The 16,940-nt window shown below is 41.4% G+C and overlaps 1 protein-coding gene and 1 long non-coding RNA gene across 2 annotated transcripts in view; both read right to left on the reverse strand.

Annotated features, from left to right (window-relative positions):
- RYR2 (ryanodine receptor 2) overlaps window positions 1-16,940 on the reverse strand; it is a 697,632-nt gene that overhangs the window by 628,154 nt on the left and 52,538 nt on the right. The window lies entirely within an intron of this gene.
- LOC120400547 lies at window positions 1,588-13,626 on the reverse strand. Its single transcript, XR_005595892.1, has 3 exons — window positions 13,576-13,626; window positions 2,864-3,025; window positions 1,588-1,695 (listed from the first exon to the last, which is right to left on the reverse strand). It is a non-coding gene; the product is annotated as an uncharacterized LOC120400547 (long non-coding RNA).

A 16,940-nucleotide genomic window follows, 5' to 3' on the forward strand; every position in this document is an offset into this window, starting at 1 on the left:
CTCTCACACCCCAATCCCCAATTTCATCAGCATTCATGGCCAGCCATACAATTTCCATATCCAGATGTGGCCCTTGGGCCAAAAAGTTTGCCCACCCCTGGACTAGACCTAGACTACATCTTGGCTGCAGTAATCACAAAAATGGTCCAGAATATTAAAGGCAGAGAAATACACAGGAAAAAGTTACAAGATGAGGTGACAAGTAATTGAAGCAATCTGAGGGATTTTAACTACTGACCTCTTGGTACTGAAGAAAAGTCCCTGGTTTACTAACAGCTTTAGTACTGTATGACTTTCAGTGCATATTATTCTTATTAACTCTCCTTCTGTACATAACTAGTTTTGACCTCTGAAATGTCCTTAAGTCTTTCTTTATTACTGAAGTTACAAAAAACTCAATTTAGTACCAGCTAGATGAATCCAGAATGGCAGATTTTTTTTTAAATGGGCTGTATAGCTAATCATCAGAACTGCTGGTTCACAGGTTACATTGTTTATCTGCAAGATTTGAAAGTTCATACATGTTAACTCTACCTCTGAACACGAATGGCCAAAACAGAAATGTAATTTTACAAGTAGCTATTGTAATTAAAATGTCTAGAATAGGGAACAGTCTGTAATATAAACAGGGAAATAGGATGCAAAAATTAATATTAGAAAAGGAAAACTTGTGTCAATGTCAATTATTGCTTTTACTAATGTTAATATGGCTTTACACAGTTCTGCATTTTTGTACAGCAGTTATAAAGTTAGAACAAATAATAAAAAAATGTAGACAGTCTGGTACATTTTGTACTAGAAGAACGAATGAAATGACATTCAGGGAAAAGCTGAAAGGTTGTGTAGTCCATTAGTCTGGTTATGTTGAATGTTTCTCTGGAAGGCAAATACCACCATAATATATCTGGCCAGAGAACTGTACAATATTATTCTACCGTGTGTGTGATAGGAAAATGAAGGAATTCTTCCTGACCCTAGCTGGTGATAACTTCTAACCTGAAGAATAAAGTTTGATAGTCATTGTAATTTCCCTCCTAGCTTGTGATGCTTCGGATGCTGCTCCAGATGCTGCTCTTATTCACATAAAAACACATTTTGTGATAAAAAAGGCCATGGTTGTCTATATGCTTGAAACACGTGTGCTCTTTTATAATGTAATATTATTTTATTTGTATTGCCATAGCACTTAGAGACCTGTCATGGATCAAGGCTCCACTGTGCTGCGTGGTGTTTACTGACGTATTGTACAAAAGACAGTCCTGGCCCCAAACAGCTTACAATAGTAGCATAGGACAAGAGACATATGGTGACAAACAAGCAAATGAGGAAGAGAAGGGAGAAAGGAGAAATGAACAGAGAGACTATTAATTACATTTGGTAAGCACTGACACACAATCGTCGGGGTGGAGATGATTGATTGATTGATTGCTCATCAGTGATGGTGCCCCAATGACCAATGCAGTTATGGGAGTGATGATGATGATGATGATGATGATGGAGGAGCCGCAGCCTACAAACTGCCTAGCCACTGTCAATATTTTGTAGACATTGTAAAGAGAAATCTGATGGACAACAATCTGGTGTTCTGGGATTCTTCAGCGATTTTCCTCTATTTTATGCCACTGTTTTATGTTCAGAATTCCCATTAACTTCAATGGAAATTTGATGCAGATCAATGAAATGGCCAGGCCATAACTGGATAGTGAAAATATTTTGTAAGGAGATTTTTTATTAACTTTCTCAATAAACCCACTTCTCACCAACTCTACTACCTGATAAAAGTGTCACATTTGTGATACTAAAGCCAAGCCATTTTCAATCCCTCCATTTAAAAATCCCCATTTTAAAGAATTTATAACTTCACACATACGATTAGTTCCAGGGTGAAAGTGCCAGAGAGTTCTCAACATAAAAAAATAAATGTCTTTATAAAATTTTAATAAAAATTGGTTTGGCCAGCATTTTTTGTGTTTTTAGGTAGCTGAGAGTAGAAAAACTAAAGAGCTCATTCTGATTTCACTTACACTGGAGTAGGTCAGGAATGATTCCATTAAACAATAAGTGAAAATGGCATAAAACAGAATAATTGAGATCCAAATCAAGGCCTCCACTTTTCAGTTTCTTAAATGACAAAAGAATATGAGAGAGATGGAGAGAGAAGGAGGGTGAGTTATAGAACATTAACTTGAGCAGGCACTTAAGTATAAATATATTCAATGTGCTCTGCAAGTTCCCCAATATCCCAGCACATTGTGCTAATACCGGATGAATGGATATTGTGAAAAAAAAATAGGCACATATTTGAGATCTTTTAAAATGTGACTATTCCACATGTGCAGCAAATTAATTTGAAGAAAATGTTCACTACGGGTCCAGTGCTGCTCCCATTGAACTCAATAGCAACATTTACACTGATTTCAATTATATATAATTAGAACGTAAGCCTGTTATTTCAATGAATGAACTAACCATACTGTATATAAAACTCATGATTCGGTCAGCTGCAAAAGCAGCAAATGGGTCTAAATGCAAAAACATTAGCATATTGAGATACATCATTCTTGAGATGGCATCTGGATTTGATTACATTGGTGGAATGCCATCTATTATTAATGGCTTCTTTAATTTTCTTAGTTTTCAGAATAATGGGATGGGGAACAAAGTTAAATCTATCCTTATATACTTGTCACACACTAAAATGTATAGCTATGCCTCTGAACAATGCACAGTACAGGTAAGGTACAGTATATGCTGCAATTACTAGGCAGGGTGGGATGGAAAATGGAGTTTCACAATTGACTCAAATTTACCTGCTTTAGAATATTCAAGATGTTTTACAAAATTTTAAAAAATTTTCACTCACTCAATCTCCTTTCCATTATCTCATGGAAGATCAAAATCCAAATGTTTTCTTAATGGCTTAGTCTCTCTCTCTGTTTCGGGAACTGTTTGTGAATTGGTTGTTATGGTACTTCTATTTTTAAAAGAGCAGACTTTTGTCTTCTTCTAGATCTGGAAGCACAAGCTAAATGGGAATCAAAAGGTCTTTAAAAATCAATATAATGGGAAATTATGGAGCATGAAAGTACTTTCAAACAAACCCAAACTTGATTGTTAGACTAACAAATTCTGCCATTTAAAAAAAAAAGTATCAAGCTATGTTTGTTTTCAAAATGAAACAGGGTGTTTGCTATAACAAGTTCTAAAGTTATGTTCCTTTCTGGTCCTATACATCTTGAAGCATGAACATTGCTGTTATATATTTTTCTCCATTTAAAAAGTTATTTAGTTACCAAAATTTTTTAAAAAGTATTCATGTTTCATGACTGTTTAAAATGATGACTGCTACAGAATTTCTGCTGCATAACTTATATGTCAATCTCCAAAATCACAATGGGAAACCTTTCCCCTCCTCTAAACTCAAAACTTTATAAAAGTGTACCTTTTCAAGAAAGAATAAAAGTAAATCAATATAATTTCCTACATACATGTATAATTTCATACATTTGTATGTGCAGACATAAATACAATTGATAGTATCTAAACACAGTACAGCACAATACTGTGTGTTTCAGTCAATATGCTAAGTACATTTGGAAGCACTGGAACCACAAATTAAATCTTCAGCCCTAACTCTTAATAGCATGCTTTATTTTTCTGATATCATTGTGGTCAGCAAACACACACATTTTGTCTGTTTGCTTCATTTATAAGTAATGAGGCACCTGAATTTTTACTTGCAGTTCTTGAAAGTTGTAGAGGGGACTCTCAAGAGAAGTGCACAGTTGGACAGGATGAGAGGTATGGACTTAGACCAGGTGTTCCCAATTTTTTTCCTTCTGAGCCACACCTGTGCAGCTGCAATATGCACACGGCCCACTCTTAACACTTCTTGAGGAAGTTTATTACATACATATAAACAACAACACTGTAAATAAATATATATATGTTTCCTTTTCATTTTAATGTATACAGTTGTAATGATAGACATCCCTAGCAATATCCACTCAAAGAAATTCTTCAGGATCTTTGAAACCAAAGAGTTTTAGTATAATTACATTTTAAAAAACACTGAGAGCCAAATGTGGTGTTCAAACAGGGAAAACACAATTTTGTATAAAAACGGAACAAGATTACATGAGTCACATGGATTTAAAGATTTACTAAGAGCTTGACTGGAGGATGCAGTTACAACTTGTCCCCATGAACCACCCAGGACTGTGTAGCAGACCACGGCCCATATTTGGGGATCCCCTGATTTAGACCACTCTTGGGGACAGTACCTCATATCAGAATGACAGACAATGCTGTTTCTGGCAAGTTAGACTGTATTTTTTCCTCTCTGACTACCTTTTCTTAATATTTTTTCCTACTTCTTTCTCCTTATTTTGCTCCACTCCCCCCACATCTTCACTTCTCGCCTCTCGCTGCCTCATCTTCATCTACCATCTCTCCCATCTGATCCCTCCTGATTCACTTTATATTTCTCTTCTCTCCAAGTATCAGGCTTTCCTCTCATCATCTCTTCCCCATCTCCCTGTCTTCCCTTCTTTAATCCCACTTTTCCCTTCCAGTCCCTGTGCCCTTTTTCTTTCTTGTCCCCACTCCATTCTGCATTTCCTTGGTTGTCTCCATCTGGTTTTATCTACCTCTCCTTTTTGTTCTTTCCCTGTGCCCCTTCTAACCACCACTCTGTACAAAATCCCCTGTGCATCAACAATGGAAGTCTGGGTCCCCACTTTTACACCTGTGGTTAGCACATTTGGCACCATGGACTAGTTCTAAAATTATACTTCATGGTCCCAAACAAGAAACTTGTAGATTTTATTATGAAAATGACTTCTAACAGAACAGTGGTCATTAAGCGTGGTGATGGTTCAAGTCTCCCACTGAATGAACAATGGACTTCCACAGGAATCTGTACTCACTCCAAAGCTCTTTAATTATATACATCCACATTATGTGTGTGTGTGTGTATATATACACACACAGCTGACCTGCCACCCACCTCGGCAACTAAGTTCACATACACTGATGACATCTGCCTGGCAATAGCTAGAAGCTATAAGGCGCTGGAATCCTGCCTGTTATCTGACCTTGACAAAACACTTTATGAAGTGGGGACTTAAACATACTGAAGCCCTTGACATCTTGCCAACCTGTTAGCTCATCGACAGCTGCAGGGCCTTCTGAACAATCAGCCAGTCATTTCTGATCCATATCCTCCTTATTTAGGGATAAAGCTTGACTGCTCTTTTTGACAACATATCGAGAAGACACGCACCAAACTTCAGTCGTAAGTTGCAATGCTCCGAAGGCTTGCTGGCAACTCATGGGGCAGTAGCACTGCAACCGTATAGATATATACCAATGCCCTAATTGCTGCACTTGCCAAATACTGCATGGCACCCCAAGTCTCCACTTGTCAATGTGGCAAGTTGGACTCAGCGATCAACTCTGCCCTTCATATCATCACTCAACCCAGACAATTCCAGTTTCCAACCTTCTGCTCCTGGCTGGCATTGCTGCCCGAGCAATTAAGCATGAAGGCAGGTCCCTGGACACATGATTGTGTGTAGCCAACTATCAAGACAGCCTACTTCACAATTTCATCTCAAAGTCACATCAAAAATGCTGAATCATATCAAGACACCCATTTTCTGAAATAGTTGTGCATCAGATACAATCTTTCTAAGGAACAGTGGCAACAGGAGTGCAGGACTATATTTTGGATCGATGGTGCATTTCTTGGCAAATAGTCAACTCAGTCTGCATCCCCTAGTCTCATCCCAGATCACCTCTCGCATGCCCCTCAGAACAAACATGCGAATCAAAAGATTCTTCTTTATTACAACATTGTAGTCACATGAGGTTTAACTTACATCTTTACCTTTGGGGCTTCTTGAGCTTCCCATCCTGCCACTGTGGAGCTCAAGAATAAACAGCACACCATCTGGTTATGGACTGTCCTTTATCATCTTGATGGTGAATGGATGCACCTGACATCTCCAGATGATGCTGCCGCAATGGATTGGCTACTTCACTTACCCAGCACCTAATTCATTGTTTGTGCTGCCACGCGGCGCAACACTCACTGCTGTCTGATGTCTCCCCCTTGTCATTTTGAGGATTAGATCAAGTTAGAAGCTCTCCTTCTGCACTTGCTCCCCCCTCCCCCATCTTGATTCAATCCATTGCTCCATCACTCCCAGATCTTCAGCTCTCCCCTCGTGGCTTGGCACTCCAGTGAGGTCCCTTCAAGGGAATCACAATCTTTCTAGACCCTGCTTCCTGGTTGACCTCTTCCACTCCCTTAGACACTACCGAGTGCCTGGGGGGAGAGAACCTGGGCCGACCCACTGCTCCGGGTACTGGCCCAGGGGCCGTCTGTAGAGCACTACACAGATACAAATTTATATCCAGGGATGCGGATCTCCGCGGATATAAATCGGTATCTGTGGAACTGCAGGGCTCTCCCAGGAACTGCAGGGGCAAAAGGAGCAGAATATGGGGCCGCCTCTCCCAGGAGCCAGCACCCCATGCCGGCAGCTCCTCCAACGTGGCTGTACTGCCCCCAGCCCTGCCCACTGGGGCAGGCACAAGGCTCACCGGCAGCTGTCCCTGGTCATGCTCTTGTGTTCAAGCCGCACGCACATCCCCAGACAGAAGACGCAGACCGTTGTGTGGAAGTGGCAGGGCCAGAGGCAGGGCTGCGGGCAGTACAGCTGCACCAGAGGAGCTGCCAGCGCATGGCATATGGCGCTGGCTCCTGGAAGCAGCGACCCCATGTTCTGCTCCTTTCAGTGGTCCCCACTGCAGCGACCCCAGTTCTGCAGATACCAATTTATATCCGTGGACATCCGTATCCACAGATATAAATTTGTATCCGCACAGGGCTCTAGCCATCTGAACCACAACCACCTACTGCGTTCCTTTGCCTCGACTATTGCTTCACTTCCCTGAGGCCACAGCACCCTACTCAGTCCCAGCAGTGGTCTAGAGCTCCTCCTCTACTCCCCGGATCCCTGCCTGCACTGCTCTGTCCAAGGTGCTACAGAGTTGCAGCCTACTAGGGACACAGTCTTCTCTCCTTGAGCCCCTAGCAGCTACTGATCCTGCTCTGGCCCTGCAGTTCTTAGATGGGCCTGCCAGACTTAGACTGGCTGCTCCTCAGTCCCCCTCCTATTGGCCACTTCCCCACGCAGCCTCCCTAGGCCTCTTAATTCCTTAAATACCAGTGTAGGGCACATGCCCCATCACAGTGCCATCAGAAGACATACTCCAGAAGAAGGTTAACAGGACTGTAAATCACTACTGCACATCAACTTGTCAAAACAGCTGACTAATACATACATTAGGCACAAGATAAAATCTAAATCCTCTCTAAATAACTGTTGTACTAAAGGGAGGTTTCCCTGCCCTAATGCACCTAATTAACCTTATACACAATTTTAAAAGGTTAAAATAAAGATCAGAGGCCTCCGAGTTCTTAAGCTTCTTTCTAATGTTTCCTAAATCATACAAACCTTATTTCCTTCTTTACAGATAAGAGAAGTTAAATCTCTTCCACAGCTTACCTGCCTGCCTTGGAGAGGAGAGTGGGAGGAGGCAAATGCTGTCAAGTCCTTTATAGCATTAAATTATTCCAAACAGCAAGGACCCTCGTGTAACAATGTTACACTTCAGAGCTCACTCGTTTATGTTCCAATACAGATATAAAGTGGGGTTCTGTTGCATGCAAAGTTGAGTTATACCGTTATACTGAGCTATTTATTCGGAATCAAAATATAAGGCGATTAAAACATCTAATGACTGTCTGTTACAGCTCCATTTTGTTTCTTAAAGCTGTCCCCTTACTCCATTTTGTTTTTGTTCTCCTCTGTGGCCGCCCCTCCCTGGCTGTTAAGTTGTTTACCAGGGCCTCTGCCCTTCTCGAAGGGAGGGCCCCTTAAGTTGTTCAACAAGAGCCATTGCCCTTCTCAAAGGGATGGCCACTTGTGCTAAGTGGGACCACTGCCCTGTTCAAAGGGTTAGTCCTGTTATCACCTTGTTAAAACCTGGGCTCGGTGTAGGGTAGGCAATGTCCAGAGCTGCAAGACCTATTGTGTTTTTAAGATCCTGGGCATGAGTCATAGACCTCATGTGCTTTTGAGTCACCTATTGCACAGGACTTGCCCAGACATGCCTGTGGCTGCCTGCAGCCTTCTCTCCTCCCTGTAAGAGGGGGAGCCAATCAGAGTTACTGGCAGGAAGCTGCCCAGGTTTGCCTTTATAAACAGACATTTTCTGAACAGACTTTAGAAAGGTTCCTGCATTGCTGCCTGGTCTGATCAGCCAGGGGGCTCTGGGGGTCCTTTCTCCACTCTCGTTTTATTTTTGAGCATACCCCCGTTTTTTGAAACCCCCCCACGAAGAACGAATTGCTGCCTGAGAGATCTCCTGATTATCTAGACTGTACCAAGCCTTCTGATGTTCTTGCTGCTTCTGCCTCTGCTGCTGCCTTGGGAGCTGGTAAGAATCCCTCTGTGAAACTTTCTGTACTATTATTTTATTATTTTAGCAGCTGGCTCTGTCTCCCCAGCACACAGACTCAAGCTAAACCTTGGTCTGTGTTTTAAAACCTCTCTCTTAAACTCCGTGGCACTTTGCCACTAAAAGTGGCACTAAAGTAAGTTGGTGCTGCTGCTAAGCTCTGCTCCTGTGGGCTTTGCCTTGGACTCACTGTTTTCAGCTGTATCCACTGCTGCAGCCACCTCCCTTGGCTTCCTTGGGGGCTGCCTTGGGAGCTGTATTCTGGGTATATACCACTCTGCCCTCTGTAACTTCCCCATAGCATAAGGTGCACCATAGGTTTTGTTTCTTTAGTTTAATAAGTCATAGTTTGTTAAGATTATAAAGCTTGTAAGTCTCACCTGCCTTGCTATAGTTCGTTGTTTTGTTGCTCCATATAGCTGCTTGTTGTAGTTTGCTTAAAATTGTGATATTTGTTGTTTTGCCTAGTCACTGGTTAAGATAGATTTAAAAAGTCATTGCCTGATTGTATTCTGTACCTGTTTTGTTACTTTGTAGAAGCTGCTTGTCTTTTTATGTAAGTTTAATTCAGTTAGAGGATAGATAAGGTTCTTGCTGCTCCAATCTCCCCCTCTGAACTTCCCAAACTCCTTGCTGCTTTCTCCCCTGTTTCTGCATCACCATCTGAACTTCCCAAATTCCCCACACACACACACTGCTCTGTTGTCCTTACCTCGTAGGGCTTCAGAGTCTCTCGCTGCTTGCAGCTGCATCTCTCATCAGTTGCCACTATCATTCCCCCCCCCCTCCTGTTTCTTGACCCAGCCTTTGGGTACACTCTTGCTATCACAGCCTCACAAATTAAGTCTACACTGCATAATTTCACTTATCACCCATATTGTATTATTGCATTGTGATACACATTCTACTTCCACCTTTCTGATATACTTTGTATTTGCATTAATACTATTGTGTTACATTGTGTATAAGGCCACCAACCACTTAATACATTCTATCTAAGATTGTTGACCATTCTGTATAGAAGCTACTATTTTATTTTGCATTTCCTTTTGGTATGTTTTACATTCCACACTGTATCTAGAGTTGTTCCTATATAAAGTTGAGTTGCTTATTAACTGTACTGTATCCCATTGTGCTAAACCCCACTTACTGTACCCCACTGTTAGAACTCCCTACACTGTTCAATAAGAACCCCACCACCACCATCATTGTCTATTGTAAACACCCTATACACCCCATCCCATCGTATTTCATTGTTAAATTCTCACCACTTCCTTTTTCCTTTAATAAAGAAATTAATTGGCACCCCACCCGTGTGGTAATTGCTCCCCAAGATCCCATATATCTGCTGGCAGGGACAATGATGAGGCAGAAGTTTATCTTGCACTACTTTTGAGATGGAATACCTGAACACTGAAAGGGTCTACACTCTGAAAGGTGGCTCTCTTTCCACTGGCGTTTATGCTCCCCACCCCCAGACAGCAGGACCGGCTCTAGGCACCATCAAACCAAGCACATGCTTGGGGCGGCACAATTCCAGGGGTGGCATTCCGGACACTTTTTTTTTTTTTTTTGGCTTCGGCACTTGCACTCTCAGAGGTTTTGTTTTTTTGGCTTGGGGCCACAAAAACCTAGAGCCAGCCCTCCCAGACAGTGATGAGAGAGATTCAACCACTGCAATCCCCAGAAAGGACAGCCTACTCATAATTGCCAGCAGGGATTCAACTAGAACTGTACTGCAGAGATCTGCAGTCTGTTTCAAATATTCACTAATGCTTTCAAAGCCAAAGAAAGATCTTATTTGCTGCTTTCCCCACCACAACTATCCCCTTTTGTAGGTTTCCATGACCTTTATGTCAAAGATTTGTTGCCTAATCTGTGGCCACATCTCATGTTATATAATATTATCTATGTACTCCAGTGACCAGTAATTTGCTCTTAGGACCAATAATAAGTAATTACCACTTAAAGGTAAGTGAACTGTCACAGTCAGAAGCCAAGAACCAATAACAGTAAGAATGTAGTGATCTCTCCTCCCTTTCTGTGAACTGATGGAAAAGCAGTGAAATTGTCTCAAGCTAATGCCAACTTCTGCATTGCAGGTAAGTTCAAACCAGTACTGAATTAGCTAGAGCAAATATGCTCCTAATGAAGATTTATTAGAAGGATACTATTGAGAAAAGAGGTATATTAGAGCAGAAACAACTTTTACCACTCAGTCATCATTGTTAGGTTGTTAAAACTGAAAGCGTTTTAAAAATGTAATGTTCACTGTTGATTGTTAGTTCACTCTTACATTTTATGTAATTTTTTAAATTAGATGAAGAAAATTAGAAGTTAAATATGCTTTGCTCTACAGGAGATGGCTCCCTTAGTCCTTTGTGGAATAGAGGGATTAGCCATCCTCAATTGAGAGCCTTATGGCTGATTAAGTAGTATTGGTGGGTTCAGAAGCAGTCCTCTAACACAGGATATAGTGAGTTACTGACTGGCTGCAGCACATGATTTTGTAGTCCTCACTCATCACCAGGCTGGTTGTCACAGGCAGCCGGTAAAGACATTCTTCGGGGGGGAAGGACTACGCTTGCCCTGCACTCATCCCGCAACAGAGTCTCCTGTCCTGTAGGGCTGAGCCAAGCTCTGCATTCTGGTCAATTGGCTCTCACCACTCCGATTTGGACGAGCCTGCCACAAAATTACTTGATGAGCACATCTGGATGCAGAACATCTCACCCCCCTCCCTTCCTGGCCCTAGTGCAGGAGCCTCGGGATCTTCTCTCCCCCTCCCCCATCACCTCAGTCTGCTCCCCCCATAATCACTTGAGGATCTTCTCCCTCCCCGGGACTACCCTTCCCCACCGCATCTCTCCTCTTCCCTGTGAGCCTCATCCTGATCCCCAGTGTGGGGACTCTAATCTCTGCTCCACACCAGCACCATCTCCTCCACTCAGACAGGCCTCTCCTACTCCTCTGCTGGCACTCAACAAATGCCAGAGCTTTTCTTCCTCTGAGGCCCACTCTAGATCTGGCTGCCGAGCCTTCCTGCACAGTAGAGCCTGCTGCAACCAGCACTTTGCAAACTTCAGTCCTCCCAGGACTCAGGAATCTAGCTCCACCAATCGGGAATCCAGTGTATAGGCAGCCCACTCCCACCAATGAAGCCCTGCCCAATCCCATTCCTTGCCCTGCCACCAGCTGACACAGGACTTTGTGGAGCCAAGTGGAAAAGAACACAGGCAGTAAGGTGACCATATGTCCTGATTTTATAGGGTAAGTGCCAATTTTGGGGTCTTTTTCTTATATAGGCTCCTATTACTCCCCACCCCCATCCCGATTTTTCACATTTGCTATCTGGTCACCCTAACAAGCAGCAAGGAGGCACAGAAAATAATGCAGAGAGAGATGGGGGCGGGGAGAAGAGAGGCTCTATCTTGTCACCTACTACCTATGCTAGTTATGTGTCCCATGTGCACATAGGATTTGTTTATTCACTCAGGCAGAATTTATTGAACTCAAAAGGCATTTGTGCATGTGTTATTTATGTAGGTATTGTTCATTTTCCTGATTGATTTCAAAATATCAAAGCAAATGTGCTTTGAACACCAAAGAGAAGAACTTTTTCAGGAGGCATTCTCAAACGATGAGTCATGCTCGCCATGAGTAATTACTGAACTCTACAGAAAGCATATAAATGAACTGTCACATTTCAAACTACATTTAATTTGATAAAGATTTACCTTGATTACACAAGAATACCTCCTTGTACTTTATAATCTGAGTTACTAAATACAGAGAATCTGATATTAGTAGATTAGAAGGTATTTTTTATTTCCCGAGTATGTGGAAATGTGTTGTTGATGTAACGTAATCACATACCGTTAAATTAACAGAATCATTAAAGCACTCTGAAAAATTACTATGGCCAGCTGAAATAATGATTAGAAGGTTTTATCTGTGCTTGTCCTTTTCCTAACTCATCTCTCATTAACAAACAAACCATGTAATATTGTTTCCAATAATAGCCTCAGAAAGACTGCTTTGTTACAGATAACGATTCAGAAGCTATCAAACTAGGGTATCTTGTAATATAGCCTTTTATAAAATAATCTCTGGAAACCTATAACGGTTTGAACCCTGACACACCACAGTAGAAGAAGAGAATTTTTTTAATTTTGATTAGCATTTGAATATCATTACACTCTAAATCCATTGAGAGAGTAATAATATAGATACAAGAGATCTTCTGTGTCCCTGTCAGAATCAAGATTGCCCCATTTTCTGCCTTCACACTACACCAAAGCCATATTCACCATTCTTCTGGACAAGGAAAAAGAGGCTCCATTCAAAACTTGTCAATACTCAGCCCTTAATTACCCCAAGGAGTCACTGTAGTAGGACATAAGATACATACCTATAGACTTCTCCCTCTGATGAGCATATCATTCCTCCAATCCAAGGAATGAGAGCCTGGACTAAAAGTGAACCCAGATATCTCCATAGGATAGTTTAGTACACTACTGCTTGCCAACCTAATAACCAGAACCTTTTATAGAAAGTTCAATAGAATTTAATAGGGAACGTACCAATGGGGATTATAGAAAAGTAATAAGGGTCTATAGAAATTACTCTTAAGTCCATAGCAGAAGTATAGTGTGACAAAGTTCCTACTCTTCCTTGGTGGGTCCTGCACTTATTGGCAGATTTGCTCACCTCACAGATTCACCTTGTGGGTTGGGAAACAGCCCAGAGACCTTCCCCTCTGGTAGAAGCCACAGTCCACGTCAATTCCTCCTGTGTTTGATCAGGAGTTGGGAGGTTTGGGGGGGAACCCGGGCCTGCCCTCTACTCCGGGTTCCAGCCCAGGGCTCTGTGGACTGCAGCTGTCTAGAGTGTCTCCTAGTACAGTTGTACAACAATTACAACTCCCTGGGCTACTTCCCCATGGTCTCCTCCCAACACCTTCTTTATCCTCACCACTGGACCTTCCTCCTGATGTCTGATAACACTTGTACTTCTCAGTCCTCCAGCAGTATGCCTACTCACTCAGCTTCTTGCACACCTCTTGCTCCCAGTTCCTCACATGCACTTCCACTCCCTGGCTCCCTCTGGCCTGACTGGAGTCAGCCCTTTTATAGCATCAGAGGGGCCTTAATTAGAGTCAGGTGCTTAACTGCCTCACCTGACTCTTAGCAGGTTAATTGGAGTCAGGTGTTCTCATTAGCCTGGAGCAGCCCCTGCTCTGGTCACTCAGGGAACAGAAAACTGCTTATCCAGTGACCAGTATATCTCCCTTCTTCTACTCTGCTGTTCCCAACTGGACTGGGTCTATCACAATAGTTATTTATTACATTTTCTAGAATGTGTCAAAAACTTTAGAAAAGGTTGTTCGAGGATTTTTCAGTGTGGGTTGTCTTTACTTCACTTAACTTACAAATGCAAAGAGAAATCAAGTATCCTTTTTCTCCTCCTGCTCCCCACACTTGAAGAACCCCCATTTAAGCAATTTTTACTTGCTAGCATTTAGGATATATTACAATGTAGTACCACTTGAGAGGTCCCAGTTCACATTTGTTTTTAAAAGCTGACTTATTGTTTATACTTATCATGCTGTATAGTTTTTCCCATTCAAACAATAACCCCAAACACTGTTTCTCTAACAAGACAAAGAACATGGTCTATTAAGGTGGCATGTATTTCCCACTAATGTAACTGGGAATTTTTAGTGTGACTTCATGGCAGATCAGACCTGTTTTATTTTATTAGAATATGTGCAAAGTTAGACAATGTAAACAAAGTAGGAAACAGGCTATTTCATCTATCAAAAGAAAATATATCAAAATTGTAAAGAATTAAACATTCCTACACTATTCTTGCGCTCAAAATATAACCATTCACTATAAAGCCTAAAACTACATTTATCTGTAGTTTGGGGCAGGGTGAGAGGGGGTTCCCACTGATTTCAGAAGGCACTCGGCAAGCTAGGACTGCAGGATCCAGCCCAATTTAGAAATGAAACCTGGATTTAAAAAAAAAAATTGAGAGAGAGACAGAACATACTTAAATGTGTTATTCCAAAAAGGCTTTTCACTCACTTTTAAGAATTCAGTACTAATTGACAGTTCAGTCATACCAAAGCCACCCTCAGTGTAAGGTGGTACACTGAAGTGCACCATCCCAAAAGGAAGCTCAAGGAGGAAGTCCACCTACAGAAAGCAGAAATCTTTCTGCAGTTTCCCCACATGTGGGGAAACACTCCCACTGCTACCCTGCTTCAGAGATTGTAGCTTCTCCATGGCCCAACATCCTCTCTGTCCCCTTTGTTGTGCCTTTCACTCTTGGAGCTACACAGGGAAAAGTACAGAGGCTACAACTGTGCCTGACTGCTGCAAAGAGGTAGAAGAAGGGACCCAACCTTGCATACCTGTGGAGGAACAGGCCACAATCTAATACTAAATCATGCCAGTAGCAGCTATAGCACTTATCAGAGGTTCTGTTGGACTTTTAAAACTCAAAAGATATCCATCCATATTTTGCTGTAGGTTTCCACAGGTCCCAAATAATGGGGAAAGTGAGAAAACATCATTATTTGGGAATTCCTGAACTTTTAAACAACACTAGGAAAGAGAAGCAAAAGACATCTACCTAGACTCCTCCTGCTGGTGATTTAGAGATACCAAATTTCTTTGAAAACACATACCAGCGAGAAGTCAGTCCAACACAAAAAAGTTACCGTGCTGTTTTTGACAAATACAACCAAACATGAAACTTTAGCATATTACATTGTCAAAATCATAATTCAACCTACCAGAAAATGAGAAAAATCATTTTGAAGTATTCATGGAATGGTTCGGAACACTAAGTGCCTCTTATCCTCTACCTCATACTGCTCCCAGTATTAACTATAACAAAGCAGACTCCCATTAAAATAGCTGATGTGATTTCACACTTCCCAAAGCTTGCTGTGAAATCGTTACTGCCTCAACTTCTAAATCTCAAATGTATTGGCAGCTATAATTTTCATAGCAAAGCTAATGAAATGCGAATAATTTTTATAGATTGTGATTTCCCAGAATTCCCATCTATTAACCCAACTACAGTTACAACTAATAACTAAGTTTTAGAAATCTGTGTAAGTCACCCTACATATGAATCACCCAACAAAAACAAATAATTTAACTGACCAAAGCCTAGCATTAAAAAAATGTATACAATAGATCAAAGGAATTAAATGCCATATTTACCTTAACTTTTTAACAGGCAGAGGCAAATATGAGTGAAAAGTTAGGGAAAATTCCCTTATTTACGATAGCTGAAAATAGATTGTAATGACCAGATAATGTTGGTGTCATATATAAATGATTATGATATTATTCATATTGAGCAATAAGTCAGTAATTATTTGTTGTTTATAGCTTCCAAATGATCTCAAATACCAGTAAATTTGCAACTGTAACAGGGTACACTCCATTCCTATCCTCTGATGCCCCTGAAACCTCTCAGACTCTGTCCAGTAAGTAGCAACTTCAGGTGAATTTATCTATATTCCAAACACAGATATAGTCTCATGCAGCGAAGTATTTATGCTATTTCCTGAAGAACCAGGGAGGAACAGATGTCTCTCTTCCTTGACCTTTCAGATCACTCCTGACTCAGCTAGCCAGCTCCTCCCCCCATCCTTCCTGTGTCTTTTTTCTCTCTCAGGGGATGGTTAATTGGTTCATCAGCCTTCCCAGCCTGATCAGCTACATATCCCCAGCCAACCTTCTCCAGGGGAACTGATTGGTGCCTAAGTGATCAGAGTGCTGGCTCACCCAGCATCAACCCTAGACCAAATGGCTCCCCAGATAAGGAGCATCTTCGGCACCCCCTCCATTTGTTAAACTTTTGAATACCTTATTTTTATTAGCCCATTTCATGACTTTGATGCACGATTCACATGCATGATTAATCCCTGTCATATAAGATGATAAATTTGCATGCTAGGATCTGTAAATCTGTATTTATTCATGCCAGATATAAGCAAATAAAAAAAAGGTTCTTCCCTCTAACTTTATAGAATTTTAATTTTAAGAATAACTGAAATGAAATAACTGAATTTATGCTTCACTCCTCAATTTCTTCTGCACTGGGATGATCGCTACTGCCTAAACCCTGATCTATATTGTTCTGTTTCAAATATTTTCCCATCAAATTTGCCCCTTGCTGCAAATGAGATTTAATCTGAATTTTTTGCTTCCTATACTGAGCTCCTGAAGGCTTCTTTGGGGCCATCTTTTATTTTCTACGGGGAAAAACAAACAGTATTAGGGAGAGTAAAAGTCTATGTTCCACAGTCTTAGAAAGTCAAACATTACATGTTAAGCATGGCAAAAGTAATAACAGTATTTACTTGTCAGACAAGGACAGCT

This window comes from Mauremys reevesii, linkage group 3 (assembly GCF_016161935.1).
Source record: "Mauremys reevesii isolate NIE-2019 linkage group 3, ASM1616193v1, whole genome shotgun sequence".
In the NCBI taxonomy this organism is placed as follows: domain Eukaryota; kingdom Metazoa; phylum Chordata; order Testudines; family Geoemydidae; genus Mauremys; species Mauremys reevesii.